Source organism: Pinus tabuliformis, chromosome 8 (genome assembly GCF_031772625.1).
Source record: "Pinus tabuliformis cultivar Carrire ecotype Pingquan chromosome 8, CPIR1, whole genome shotgun sequence".
NCBI classification, from domain to species: domain Eukaryota; kingdom Viridiplantae; phylum Streptophyta; class Pinopsida; order Pinales; family Pinaceae; genus Pinus; species Pinus tabuliformis.
In genome coordinates, this window is record NC_142294.1 from 1,801,109,869 (window position 1) to 1,801,124,422 (window position 14,554).

General features: G+C 34.6%; 1 pseudogene; it reads right to left on the reverse strand.

The window, feature by feature from the left end:
* The window catches only part of LOC149243429 (pectate lyase 1 pseudogene), a 30,020-nt pseudogene extending 17,707 nt beyond the window's left edge, over positions 1-12,313 (reverse strand).
* Between the last annotated feature and the right edge of the window lie 2,241 nt (positions 12,314-14,554).

A 14,554-nucleotide genomic window follows, 5' to 3' on the forward strand; every position in this document is an offset into this window, starting at 1 on the left:
CTTTTTTTATAACATAATAAAATGTTAAAGAATTTCTATTAATATCTTATCATATGAATAAATCAAGTAAACCATATAAATATTAATTTTGATTAATATCATCATCAAAATACAACCATAAAAATATAATCATATTTATTGTAATCAAACTTTTATACTAATTTTATACTTAATTTTCTAATAATTATTAACCTTATATATAAAATAAATAATTTAAAATTTAAATATTGAAAAATAAAACTATTTACATCAACCTTTTACATGTGAAATAAACAAGCAAAATGTCACCCCATATATATATATATGATCATTAACACTTTCCCCTTGCAACGAACATTTACAAACGTAAAAGTGATATTCCACAAATTAGAGGATGGTAAACCAGCATTAAGTAAACACCAAAATCATTAGGCCATTTATATACCTACTGAAATTTTAAATATATTAAGATATGAATTTGGATTTTCTTATTGTGTTCTTGTTCTCGTTTCTTTCTCTTCCAGGCTCAAGATGGTCTTGAAAGCCAACGTTTTGTAATCCTCTGGGAAAATCTGGGAAAATGCTTCCATGAAGAAACATGTAACCAATGCCAATTTATTTCCTCAAACATGATTACTACACACCTTATTTAGGTGCCATTGGTAACTGGGGTTTCGCTAGTGGTTGCAGAGAAATTGTGCCTTTCTATGGGTATTACAATAAGATGGTGTTTTGATTTATTATTTTTCACCATTCATTCCACTAGATTTCCTATCCTCATGAAAGCTTCTATACTTCTCTGGTGGTATTATGCAGGTAGTTTTGGAGCATACCTGCAATTCGATATCCATCTTCATTAGTTTATCTATGGCAACCCTTTTCATTAGTTTATCCATGGCAACCCTTAAGGATTCGATATCCATCTTCATTAGTTTATCTATGGCAACCCTTTTCATTAGTTTATCCATGGCAACCCTTAAGGAAACATCATGGTTAGTCTTTCCTTACATAGTTGCTTATGTCACCTCTAGGTTGTTTCTTTTTTAGTGGGGGAGAGAAGATCCCCGCTATCGCTGAAGCGAGTATATATATACACATCATTACTGGTACAAATATCCACATCATCACTGGTACAAATATCGCCGAAACGAACAGAGTTGTTACCAATACAAATATGCTGCATCCCGCAGCTCCCGCAAGATTCCAACGTAGTCGGGCCGATCAAACCAACCACCCCGACCAACATATCATGCACTCACGTGCCTCTAGGTTGTTTCTTTACATGCCCCTTCTTGCTCGAAGGAGTTACCAATGTTCATTGTTCTACTTCGCTCTGGTGTGCTCCGCTTAATTTCCTTGTCTTTCAAAAAATCCTTACGTTCACGAGAACATATTTTTCGATTTCACCAGTCTCTGAGAAACATAAAACACATAGTTGGTACTTGTTTCAATTTTCAATTGTAAATGTAATATGTACTTGGGTAACTGAATTTTACGTGTAATTCTGCTTCGATTGAACAGTTCCCCATTGTGCTCTCTATGAGGAATTCTTGACTCTGTTTTAACAAGTTGATTCTAGACTTTGTCTCTCTTGAAATGGTATATCATATGTTTCTATATATTCAATTAATGAATGGTCTTTTCTTCCATTGTTGTATTAACTGTTTATGGCATGTAATATTTCGTTTAGTTATTAGCCTCCTATTTCTATACTGCAAAGGGGTGATTTAGATAATCTGAATATGTATTTTTTCTCATTCTTCAGGTTTGATTAGTATAATCGCTTTTATTTTAATTTTCTAGAAGGTAATAGATGGGTTATCTTTTACACTACGTTTTCCCCCGATTCTTTCTTACTCCTCGTTACATAATTACCGTTATATGTGTTCCTACAAAATATATTCTTCCATTCCAATCCTCACCAGCTCTAAATGTTTCAAGGAATAGGTGGAGTTTGGTTTCCATCAACTTCCATCCTTGTTTATTAGGTCTAACCCTATCTGGGCATTAGCAATATTAAGTTTTTAGTATGTTTATGTGTACCATAGCCTTAAGGGTTGTAACTGACAACTTATAGCTCTTTTATATATATATATATATAAAAGCTATGAGTGGTCAGTATATATATATATTCTCCTTTCTGGACACTATCCCTACTGAACTTGTAATGTAGTATCTAGAATGATAGTTTTTGCGTATCAGGGGGATGACATTTGACTTCCAAAGCAATCATGTATTGGGATTCTTATTTATGTCTCTCCCCCATTTAATTTTGTGGTGAACATTGTTTTTATGTGTATTGATTATACACATAGAGTAGATCTCCCCTTTACTATTGTAAATCAAATAATTTATTTCGGTCAACATAACCAGTTTAATCTCGCAAAGAAACCAATAAAGTCTTATGTTATCACTATCAGTTATAGGTATACCTAGAACTCTCCTGTGTGTACATTGTATACCTTTAGAAATCAGATTGGTTCTTTCATTACCCTCGTCTATCAGTTAGAATTCACAAATTTTGAATAACTAGTTTATTTATTTTTATTCGAGTAAAAAAAACATGAATCCCTTCCTGATACCATCATTATAACCACTGAGGAATTTCTAGCTAGGTATGAAAAAAATACACATTTGTAATTTTCACTAAGTCCCTAGGTTATACCCAATATACTTATCTTCTTTTGTTTTAGGTTTACCATAATACTTGTAATGCTAACAGTTGCAAAATTATATCAATGTGTTGCCAGTATACTTGATCACATAAATATGTTTAAGATATATGATGCAACAAGTCTAACTATTCTGCAACTAATAATTCACACATTCATTTTATTTTCTAAGATATTCACACACTAAATCTTTGTAGGTAGGGCATATAGATTTACTTTGTCACCTAGTACCTACCCATTTTACTGCTGTTGTTCACATATTTAACTTATTTTTCATACTGCGCATGTACATAACTTACAAATAGACCATAATGAAATAATTAAGGTACACCCCGTAAAAAGAATGATTAAAGCATAACCAACGTACACCCGTTAAAAAGAATGATTACATCATAACTAACAAACAACATAATTAACGTGTAACTCGTAAATAAAAATTCTAACCGCGGTCTAATTGGAGATTATCTGGGATGAACGCTTTTCCACCCAACCATGAACTGTCACCACTTGTTCTCCCAAGCTGAGATCTCATTTCTCTTGAATCGAGAACTTTTTGTGATTCCAGAAAAGTTATTTTTAAACCTTTATTTCTGTAGAAGATCTTTTCTAAGATGTGTCTGGTTTTTCAAGGTCTGTCAACCCTTCAATTTAGGCTTTGTTTCTTTATTTTTTTCATTTAAAGCTCACACTTTTCTCCTGAGGTGCTTTATCCCACCTTTTTCTGCGTGTTTTATGCCCCTAGTGATTTAATAAATTTTCTTTCCCATTATATTAAATCTTGCTAATCAATCCCAGGGATTTTTAGGAATGATTTAGGGGAAACTATCTTGATCATATGTGTCATTTTTTAATTTCCGGATCTTAGAAATAATCTCTTTAACTACAATGTTTCCTTCCCAAGTAATTGTTGAAATGTAATTCCAACTACAGCGCCAACACCGTCATGGGATTTGTTAGCTCTTTTTTTTGTTGTTATTTGCGATGCGATTTTATCGCTATCGCAAAATCGCATCTATGCCCTCTTGCCTTCGTTACACCCTATGTTTTCTACCAATTGCGATTCTGCAATGCGATCCGATCGCAAATCGCAAATCGCAACCATATGTTAGTGCTCCACTTTTCTCTTCCACCGACGTGACGTTGCAATGCGATCCGATCACAAATCGCATATCTCACCTTCTTCAAACCAATCTCAGCCGTTCGATTAAAGCAACGGTTGATGTACATGCTTGCAGCAAATTATGTGACGTGAATTAGAAGTTTCATTGACCACTAGTTTTGTCAGTGAAACAATAAATGAAAAATTTACTACGGTTGGTAAATGTAGGTAAAAGCCTTTAATTTTATTATTTTTTTTTCACGGGAGTATGGCACAGTAAAAAATGTAATGTCGTGTTTTATTGATCATTGAACATGAAAACGTAAGGTAGTAGACACAGCAGCGCAAGCATATCAGTGCAGACACAACAGTGTAAATTTGCAAGTAGGCACAACAATGCAGAGACAGAGTAATTTCCCAGGGAGAGAGTGAATTTTTTTTTTTTTTTTTTTCTGCATCTGAAGCAGTTCAGTTGGTGTAATCCCTCTAATAGAGGAAGAATCTTTTGTAACAGTCAGTCTTATAAATGAGTACAAGTTTCTTTCGTATGTGTAAAACTTTGTGCTCTGGAAACAAATTTTTAGTTCCGCTGTGGTAAAAACAGAGCATCATTCTCTGTTCTTTTCAGTTTCATCTTTTTTTGGAATCATCAGAAATTCCCGACATGGTATCGGAGCTTGTCCAGGCTCTTTGAAGGTGTCAAAGAAGCTGAAGGAAGGATTTTTTGTTACAGCAGCTTCTCCAGCAGAGTGAAGACTCAGTCAAGAAAGAATCCAAGGTATTTCTCAAGTTAGTTTTTTTTTGTGTTACTGTTGAGGATAGTCAGTTATTTTAAATACACAGTCAAGTATTTTGAAGCATAGTTAAGAGTGTAAAAATGGTTGGAGCCAGCACTAGCATGGGTATCTGTAATACTCAGCTCCCACAATTTAATGGGAAAAACTATGACTAGTGGGCAATAACCATGAAAGCTCTGCTTGCTTCCCAAGACTTATGGGAATTTGTTGAGGATGGATTTGAAGAACCAGCAGATGAAAATGAGTTTAATAACTTAACTCAAGCAGAGAAAGATCTGTTGAAGAGCAATAAGAAGAAGGATTCTAAAGCCCTCTACTTTTTGTATCAAGCAGTGCATGAGAGTGTGTTTCCAAGGATAGCAGTAGCTAAGAGATCCAAATAAGCATGGAAAACTCTCAAGTTAGCCTATCAAGGCATGGAGAAAGTGAAGACATCAAAACTACAGTTGCTGGAGAGAGATTTTGAGAATCTTTGCATGAAGGAGTCATATAATATTGACTCATTCTTCACGCATGTGATTGGTCTGGTCACACAGATAAGGTCTCATGGAGAGATTCTTGAAGAAAGGAGGATTGTGGAGAAACTATTGAGGATCTTACCCTCAAGATTCGATGTGATTGTCACCACCATAGAAGAGACAAAGGATCTCACAAACTTCTCAGTTGATGAACTACATGCATCACTGATAATACATGAGTAGAGATTGAGTAGAAATGAAAACTCATCTCTAGAGCATACCTTTAAGACCCAGATGTTCTTTGGAAGAGGAAGAGGTCAAGGCAGAGGAAACAAAAAAGGAAGAGGCTGAAGCCAAAACAGAGGTGGAAGAAACAATCCAGCAAATGCTCAAGGAAGAGGCAGCAATCCAAACCAGAACTAAGGCCAAAGCAGCAACCAACAAAGTGGACAACATCATGTTCAAGGACAAAGGTATGATAAATCCAATGTCTAATGTCACTATTGTAAAAAATATGGGCATTATGCAAATGAATGTAGGAAGAAGCAACATTATATGAGTAATCAAACTAGTGCAAATTTCACTAGAGAAAATATCAGCCAAAATAATTTGTTTATAGCTTGTAATATGGTTGAAGAAAAGAGTGAAGATTTATGGTTTCTAGACTCTGGTTGCAATAACCATATGACAGGAAACATAGCCCTGTTTTCTATGTTAGATTAGAGTGTGAAGTCACAAGTCACACTTGGGACTGATAATAAAGTTTCTGTTATGGGAAAAGGAGAAGTAAATGTCCTAACAAAGAAAGGTGAAAAGAAAACCATAGATGTCTATTATGTTCCTGGAATGAAATGTAACCTCTTAAGTATTGGACAGCTTGTTCAAAAGGGGTACAATGTTTTCTTTGTGAAAGATGTATGCACCATCATGGATAGAGCACCCAGCAAACGATGTATTGCTGAAGTGAAGATGATAAAGAACAGGATGTTCCCTCTCAGAATGAGAGCATATTTAAAAAATAAAGAAGAAATAGCAGCAGTGACTCAAGAGGCTTTCCAAAGCGAACCAAAGGATGAAAATTGGTTGTGGCATTTGAGATTTGGACATCTCAACTTTGGAGGTCTTAACTTGTTGAATAGAAAAGGAATGGTAAGAGGATTACCATTGATAGAGAAACCAGACAGCTTTTGTGAAGGTTATATCTTGGGGAAACAACACAGAGAATGTTTTCCATCTGGGAAAAGCATAAGGGCAAAATCACCCTTAAATATTGTCCACTCAGATTTATGTGGACCGATGCAAACTCCATCACTTGCAAGCAGCTACTATATTCTAACATTTATTGATGATTTTACTAGAAAAACTTGGATTTATTTCCTGAAGAACAAAAGTGAAGTGTTTGAAAGATTTTGCAATTTCAAAGCACTTGTAGAAAACCAAAGTGGGCTGCATATCAAACTTCTAAGAAATAATAGAGGAGGTGAGTATATCTCCAAGGAATTTCTATGTTTTTGTAGAGAAAATGGAATTAATAAGCAGTTTACCACTAGGTACACTCCGCAACAAAATGGTGTTGCCGAAAGGAAGAATAGGACAATTATGGATATGGCAAGGAGTATGTTAAAGGCAAAGCATTTGCCAAATGATTATTGGGCTGAAGCTATACACTGTGCAGCGTACATTTTGAATAGATTCCCTACAAAAGCAGTCATGAACAAAGTGCTGGAAGAAGCATGGAGTGGGACAAAGCAAGGAGTCACCCACATGAAAGTTTTTGGATGTGTGGCCTATGCACACATTCCAGATCAGCTAAGGAAGAAGTTGGACAGCAAAGGGGAGAAATTTATTTTCATTGGATACAGTGAGGAATCCAAAGCTTATAGGTTGTATAACCCATCTACCAAGAAGCTTATTATGAGTAGAGATGTTCAGTTTATTGAGAAGGAAGCTTGGGATGGAAGCATAGAAAAAATAGTGAATGTTAAAAACTCTTTGTCTCATGATGAAAATGATGAGGAGATGGATGAAATACATCCCCAAACAACAGCACCAACACAAGGGCAGTAAGGGACACCCTTGAGGAGAAATGGAAGTGCTTCTCCAAGCACATCACAAGGAGGAAATTCAAGTGCTTCTTCAAGCACTTGTACACCAAATGAAAGAGGTAAGAAGTTGAAAAATTTAAGTGACATTTATGAACAAGAGGCAGCAAATGAAGGTATGAATTCTTTATTTGTTTTATATTGTCATGTTGATGACCCTGTTCATTTCGAAGAAGCAATTAAGGATAAGAAATGGATAAAAGCTATGCATGAGGAGATCAATACCATAGAAAGAAACAAGACATGGGATTTAGTTGAACTACCAAAAAGAAAAGAAGTCATTGGATTTAAATGGGTTTACAAGACCAAGAGTAATGCTGAAGGAAAAATAGAAAGACATAAGGCAAGACTTGTTGTCAAAGGATATAAGCAGCAGTATAGGAGAGACTATAAGGAAATTTTCACACCGGTTGCTAGAATGGAAACAGTGAGAGTAGTGTTGTCCATAGTAGCACAAAACAAGTGGAAAGTATACCAAATGGACGTGAAGTCAACATTTCTAAATGGAGTGTTAATGGAAGAGGTTTACATTGAACAACCTCTAGGCTATGAAAAGAAAGGCCAAGAGCAAAAAGTGTGCAGATTGAAGAAAACTCTTTATGGGTTGAAGCAAGCACCAAGAGCGTGGTACAGTAGGATAGATTCCTATCTACTGGAAAATGGATTTGAAAAGTGTGAGGGAGAACCCACCCTCTACATCAAAGAAAAGAATGGTAAAATACTAATTGTTGTGTTGTATGTTGATGATGTTATTTTCACAGGTAATGATAATTATCTTATTGAAAATTTCAAAACAATCATGAAAGAAGAATTTGAAATGACTGACATGGGTTTGCTGAGATACTTCTTAGGAATAGAAGTAGAACAAAATGGAAATGGGATTTTTATCTCACAAGTGAAATATGTTAATAAAGTGTTGGAAAGATTTAATATGCAGGAGAGCAAGGCAGCAATCACTCCCACAGTGATGGGATTAAAACTCAACAAAGAGGACAACATCAAGGATTTTGATCCTAGTTTGTACAAGAGCATAGTTGGCAACCTCATATATTTGACTGCAACTAGGCCAGATATAATGCACGCTGTTAGTTTAATTTCTAGATTCATGGAGAGGCCAAAAGAAGCACATTGGCAGGCAGCAAAAAGTATTCTGAGGTATGTTAAAGGTACTAAAAGGTTTGGCATTTTATATACTGCTTCAGAATGTTCAGATTTAATTGAATACACTGATAGTGATTGGGCTGGAAATGTAGATGATCGGAAAAGCACATCCGGTTATGTTTTCCACATGGGTTCAGGAGCCATTTCATGGGCTTCTAAAAAACAGCCTATTGTACCATTGTCTACAGCAGAGGCATAATATGTGGTAGCTACAACAGCAACATGTCAAGCAATTTGGATGAGAAGGATGTTAAGGAGCTTATGCCAAGAGCAAGCAAAAGGAACTGTGATTTTTTGTGACAATAGTTCAGCTATTGCATTATCCAAGAATGTTGTGTTTCATAAGAGAACGAAACACATTGACACAAAGTTTCATTACATCAGGGAATTGGTAAACAATGGAGAAATTGTTTTACAACATTGCAGAACTCAAGAGCAGGTTGCAGATATTCTGACCAAACCATTGGGGCAGAAAAGTTTTGAGTTTTTGAGGAAATGTCTGGGTATGACTGATAACCCAGCAGTTGAAATTAAAGGGGAGTGTTGAAATGTAATTCCAACTGCAGTGCCAAAACCGTCATGGGATTTGTTAGCTCTTTTTTTGTTGTTTTTTGCGATGTGATCTTATCGCTATCGCAAATCGCATCCACGCCCTGTTGCCTTCGTTACACCCTGTGTTTTCTACCGATTGCGATTCTGCGATGCGATCCGATCGCAAATCGCAAATCGCACCCATATGTTAGTGCTCCACTTTTCTCTTCCGCCGACGCGACGTTGCGATGCGATCCGATCGCAAATCGCATATCTCACCTTCTTCAAACCAATCTCAGCCGTCCGATTAAATCAACGGTTGATGTACAGGCTTGCAGCAAATTACGTGACGTGAATTAGAAGTTTCATTGACCGCCAGTTTTGTCAGTGAAACAATAAATGAAAAATTTACTACGGTTGGTAAACATAGGTAAAAGCCTTTAATTTTATTTTTTTTTTCATGGGAGTATGGCACAGTAAAAAATGTAATGTCCTGTTTTATTGATCATTGAACATGAAAATGTAAGGTAGTAGACGCAGCAGTGCAAGCATATCAGTGCAGATACAACAGTGTAAATTTGCAAGTAGGCACAACAGTGCAGAGACAGAGTAATTTCCTAGGGAGATAGTGAATTTTTTTTTCTGCATCTGAAGCAGTTCAGTTGGTGTAATCCCTCTGATAGAGGAAGAATCTTTTGTAACATTCAGTCTTATAAATGAATACAAGTTTCTTTTGTATGTGTAAAACTCTATGCTCTGGAAACAAATTTTTAGTTCCACTATGGTAAAAACAAAGCATCATTCTTTGTTCTGTTCAGTTTCATTTTGTTTGGAATCATCAAAAATTCCCGATAGTAATTTCATGTTTTCTTTTTCATTAATAAAATGTAATTATTACATCATCATACTTTATTTCACATAGAGTTCACTATGGATTTCTAGCCATCACAACTAAAAATACTTCAATCTAAAAGCAAAAGATATTTACCTAAAAGCATAGAAGTATCTCAAATTCTGCGACCAATTTACATCTCTTCTCTCGCCGTTATCAATGAGGTTAGAGCTATTGCTATTGCTTGAGGAAGAAGACAAAGTGGCATGTAACAACACTGAAACCAAAGATAATAACATCTGATTTTCTCCAACGATGTTAAAGGCCATATTACAATTTAAACTCCTTGGATGCATGGACATGCCTTGTATTAGCAATTCGAGGTAAAAGCTGAAGATAAGATAAGAGGGTTAGATTGTATGTGAGTTAATGGAAACTTGCTTTGGTTGTCATTATATCTTAAACCTAACTGATATAATGCCCATCGCAGGTAATAACATGGGTCTCCCTTATCTTAGTATCTTATTTCATGGCCATGGAAGGCTATAACACCGGTCTCCCTTATTTTAGTATCTTATTTCATGGCCACAGCAGGTTATAACATGGGTTTTCTCATCTTTAAGTCAATGGATGTTTCCCTATTGGAATCAAACACTTTAATTTTTTTCTAATTAAATATTTTGATAGGATAGTCTAAATTGAAAGCTGACAGTATATTCATGTTGTCACGACTCAACTAACTAATGAAATTCTAATTGATAAATTGCTTGCATATATGAAACAAATAATTTATAATTTGAATATTGAAAAATTAAACTATTTACATCAACCTTTTACCTGTGAAATAAACAAGCAGAATATCACCCATATATATATCTCATCATTAATATATACTTTCCCCTTCCCGTGAACATTTACAAATGTAAAAGTGATATTCCACAAATTAGAGGATGGTAAACCAGCAATAAGTAAACACCAAAATTGTTAGGCCATTTATATACACCATTGTTAACAAAAATCAACGCGTGTCGATACAATATTATTTATAACCCTCAAACACAAGGCCTGGAGGGGATACAGGCAAGAGCTCCTGCATCTCGAGTAATCTCTGGTACTAAGGTTGCACTGCTAACTGTAAACCCTTGCATTCCCGCGTACATTGGAAAAGTGTTTCCCTTACAAGATGGAACAAAGTATGCTCCATTCACAAGCATATCACCCACTGACTCCCACAACCATCCCCCGGGACAAGAAGAAGAATCATTACACGCTTCACGTCGTGTCACCTGCTTCAGATTCTGGTCCTTTGGGGCCATGAATCGGTTTCCTTCACTTCTGATGGTGGATGCATGCTTCCTCCAATTGCATATATTCCCCACCCTTCATAGTTTTTATTGGCGACGTGCACGTATCCATATCTACACGTCCCAAATCATTGAGTGATATGGTAGTAAGAGAATTGTGTGCATTGAGTGAGCGATATCAAAATGGGACTGTGTGGAGATTTAAATAACTTCACAGAAGTAATGGGTTTGAAACTTTTATTTTTTTGACTTTGAAAAAAAGAAATATGTTTGTTCGTTTGTTTGGATCAAACTTACATGCTATTAACTTATGAGGTGGCAATAACCTACTATTCTTTGTCCTTTCAAATTTAACCAAAACAGTTAAAAAACAAAATCGTCCTGACCATTCAAACAACTAAGCGAGGACGGTCCTCAACTTAATTATTGCTACCTGGTTTTAAAGTATATTCAAGCTGGGATTCTCCTAGTGCGAGAAGAGAAACCGTGGGGTGAACTTACCTTGGCATCCTCTGCATGACACCTGGTCCAAAGTGGTTGTATGCAACAGTTACCTTCATGATTTTATCACCTTCACAGTCATCGATGTGGCCTAACAGCGTTACCTGCATGCGTTCATACAATGAAAGAGTATTTACCATCTCTACAGAATAATTAAAATGAAATGAAAGAGTATTTACCATCTCTACAGAAGAACTAAACGAAAATAGAATATTTACCATCTCTACAGAATAATTAATATAGTATTGTAGATTTTTAGAATATTTACCTTGTCATGGTAAGTGAAGTGGTTGTTGGAAATAGTAATAGCCGTGGAAGCGAGTGCAACATCAATGAGACCATCTAGGCACCTCGAGAGGGTGTTGTGATCGATCCATATATATTTAGAACCAGTGATAGATATAGCATCTGGATCCTGTTTTGTCATCCAGGTGACGGACGTTATGGATATTCAATCCATGAATAATAATGTTGTTCACGCTGTCAAGGCTGATGCAAGGCCATTACTGATCTCAACATTGGCCTCTCTTTCATCAATAGTCTTGTGGCTTGCAATAGAGAGGGTCATCTGAAGTTTTATGTTCATATCTTTAGCAAAAACAATCCACACTGGAATCTTGCGGGTCACTCCATATCTCTAACTACCAGGAAATGTATTTGTGGGATTGTCATCAGGGGTGGTGATGGTGTAGATCTGCCCTCCGTTAACTCCATTGTCGGCGCTTCCAAATCCCACAGCACAATCTGTCAACTTCATTCGATTCTGTGCCCAATTTGCATCTCTTCTCCAAGAGTGGTCAATGGCGTTGGAGTTGCTGCATGCAGAAAAAGATAGGGAGGCTTGCAACAACACGAAATCAGAGCTAATAACATCCATGCTGCTCTAGTGATGGCCTTATGAGGACTTAAATTCATTCGATGCATGGATGTGCCTAGAATTGGAAACTTGAGGCAAAAGTTGAAGACGATTAGATTGCATGTGAGTTTATGCAAACTTGCTTGGGTTGATGTCGTATCTCAAACCTAACTTATATAGTGGCCATGCCGTGTCATAACATGGTTGCCCCATCTCATTATTTTATTTCCTATAGTCATGCTAATGAATACCCTAACTAAATCTTAATCATTTTCGACTTCATGTGACAACTTTTACCTCCCATCCCATGTCATAACATGGCCCCTCATCTTAGTATCTTATTTATGGTAGTTTTGGTAATTAATGTTTTAAATAAATGTTAATCATTTTCTAGTTCATATGACAATTTTTTGCACTGTTATTTCTGGTTAGAATTTCATGAAATATTTTGTGGTGAAATTTTGACCTTTGTTGTATAAACTGGTTTTTTGACTACGTATATAGATTCAATATTCTAAAAAATCTTGATTTGTGCTCTTTAAATTGGTTTTTTAACTACATGTATAAATCCAACAATCTAAAAAACCCTTGGAACACTTTGATTTTAAGGAGCTCACTTGTCAAACTTGTTATTTGGATGAATCTCTCCCAGATTCTACACAAATTAGATCATAAAATAAACCCGTAATTTTTTCAAAAATGACATAATAAAACAACTTGGGGAATTAAATACTCCTCGTAATTAAATATTAATTATCATTTGTTAGTATGTAAGTTTAAGAGTTGTTTAATTAGCATAGGAATATTAATCAATGGATTGATGTTCGGGACAATGTAACTTTTTTTTTTAATGTTAATCATTTGACAACTTTTTTCTTGGGTAGGAACTACTCCTCGTAATTAAATATTAATCATTGTTCATTATTGTGTGTAAATTTAAGGGTAGTTCAGTTAGGATATGAATATTAATTGATGGGATGATGTTGGTATATTGTAACTTTTGTTTATAATTAGTTCTTATTTTCTAGTCTTATAAGATGTTATTTTATGTATGTGTAGTGTAATTTATAACAGAAATTCCTTTTTTTTCACTACAGTTTTTTGTAACTAAATTTCCGTGGAGATTTTTAAAAATTCTAGTTTAAGTTGTTTAATCTATAGATTTCAATTGCCCGAGATTTGTTTCATCTATATAATCATGATAATTAATGTCCAGAAATGGCTCTTACCCTCAAGTTCTATAAGATTTTATTTTATATATAATCATAATAATTAATGTCCATAACTAAATATTAGATACTTTTTATTTTGTATAAATAGTAATCTTATTTGTATTGTCCACATGTATAAATGGTTGTCATGTTCACATTTAAATATGTTTGTTGGAACAATGTAACTTTCACAATTGGATCCCATTTTGAACTTCTACTTATAAAACTTGAATTTAAAATCTAATAAGAATTAATGGTAATGTTCCTCATAATTAAATATTAATCATTGTATAACAATTATTCAATTAAGAGTCAATAAGTTCTTAGCTCTAGTGGTACGGATGGTGGTATCTCATCCCATTCACTCTGGTTTAAGTCCCAGAGACGTGGCCCATCATAATAAGGTTGGAGTGATAGGCATCTGGTTGGAGTCTGGGATCTTGGCTACTTTTGTCTCCAGACATCTCTGTCCTAGGCTAAACATTGAATTCCTAATATATGTGGCTTGATGAAGATTTGAATAACATAATATTGTGAATGTAATATATTGAATACCACTAAATATATTATATAATATAATTAATTGTTTATTTTAAAAGAAAATATATTTAATTAGTTTATAGAGCGTAAAATAGTTAATGAATAGGTAAATTATAAGGTATTTCTTGCATAAGGGTTATTAGTTTCAAATATTGTGGGTTTTTACATGTCTAAATTTCTCTCAGAAATTATGTGAGTACAAAGCTAACCATCACATTATGTGAATATATATTCAACCGACCAACTTAATTATAATTATTTTCATCATAAAAATAAATAAATAAATAAAATTAATTATAATATCGTAAATTATATATTATAACCTATTACTGATAAAAAAAAATTATTATTAACTAATTATAATATATAATACAATATAGTTGAGTATTTCATCTTAACAAATTATATAATATAATATATTATGATATAATTCTTTAATCTATATTATATAATATAAATCATTAATTATTATATAATAATTAACATCAAATTATTTAGTCACTAACTGACT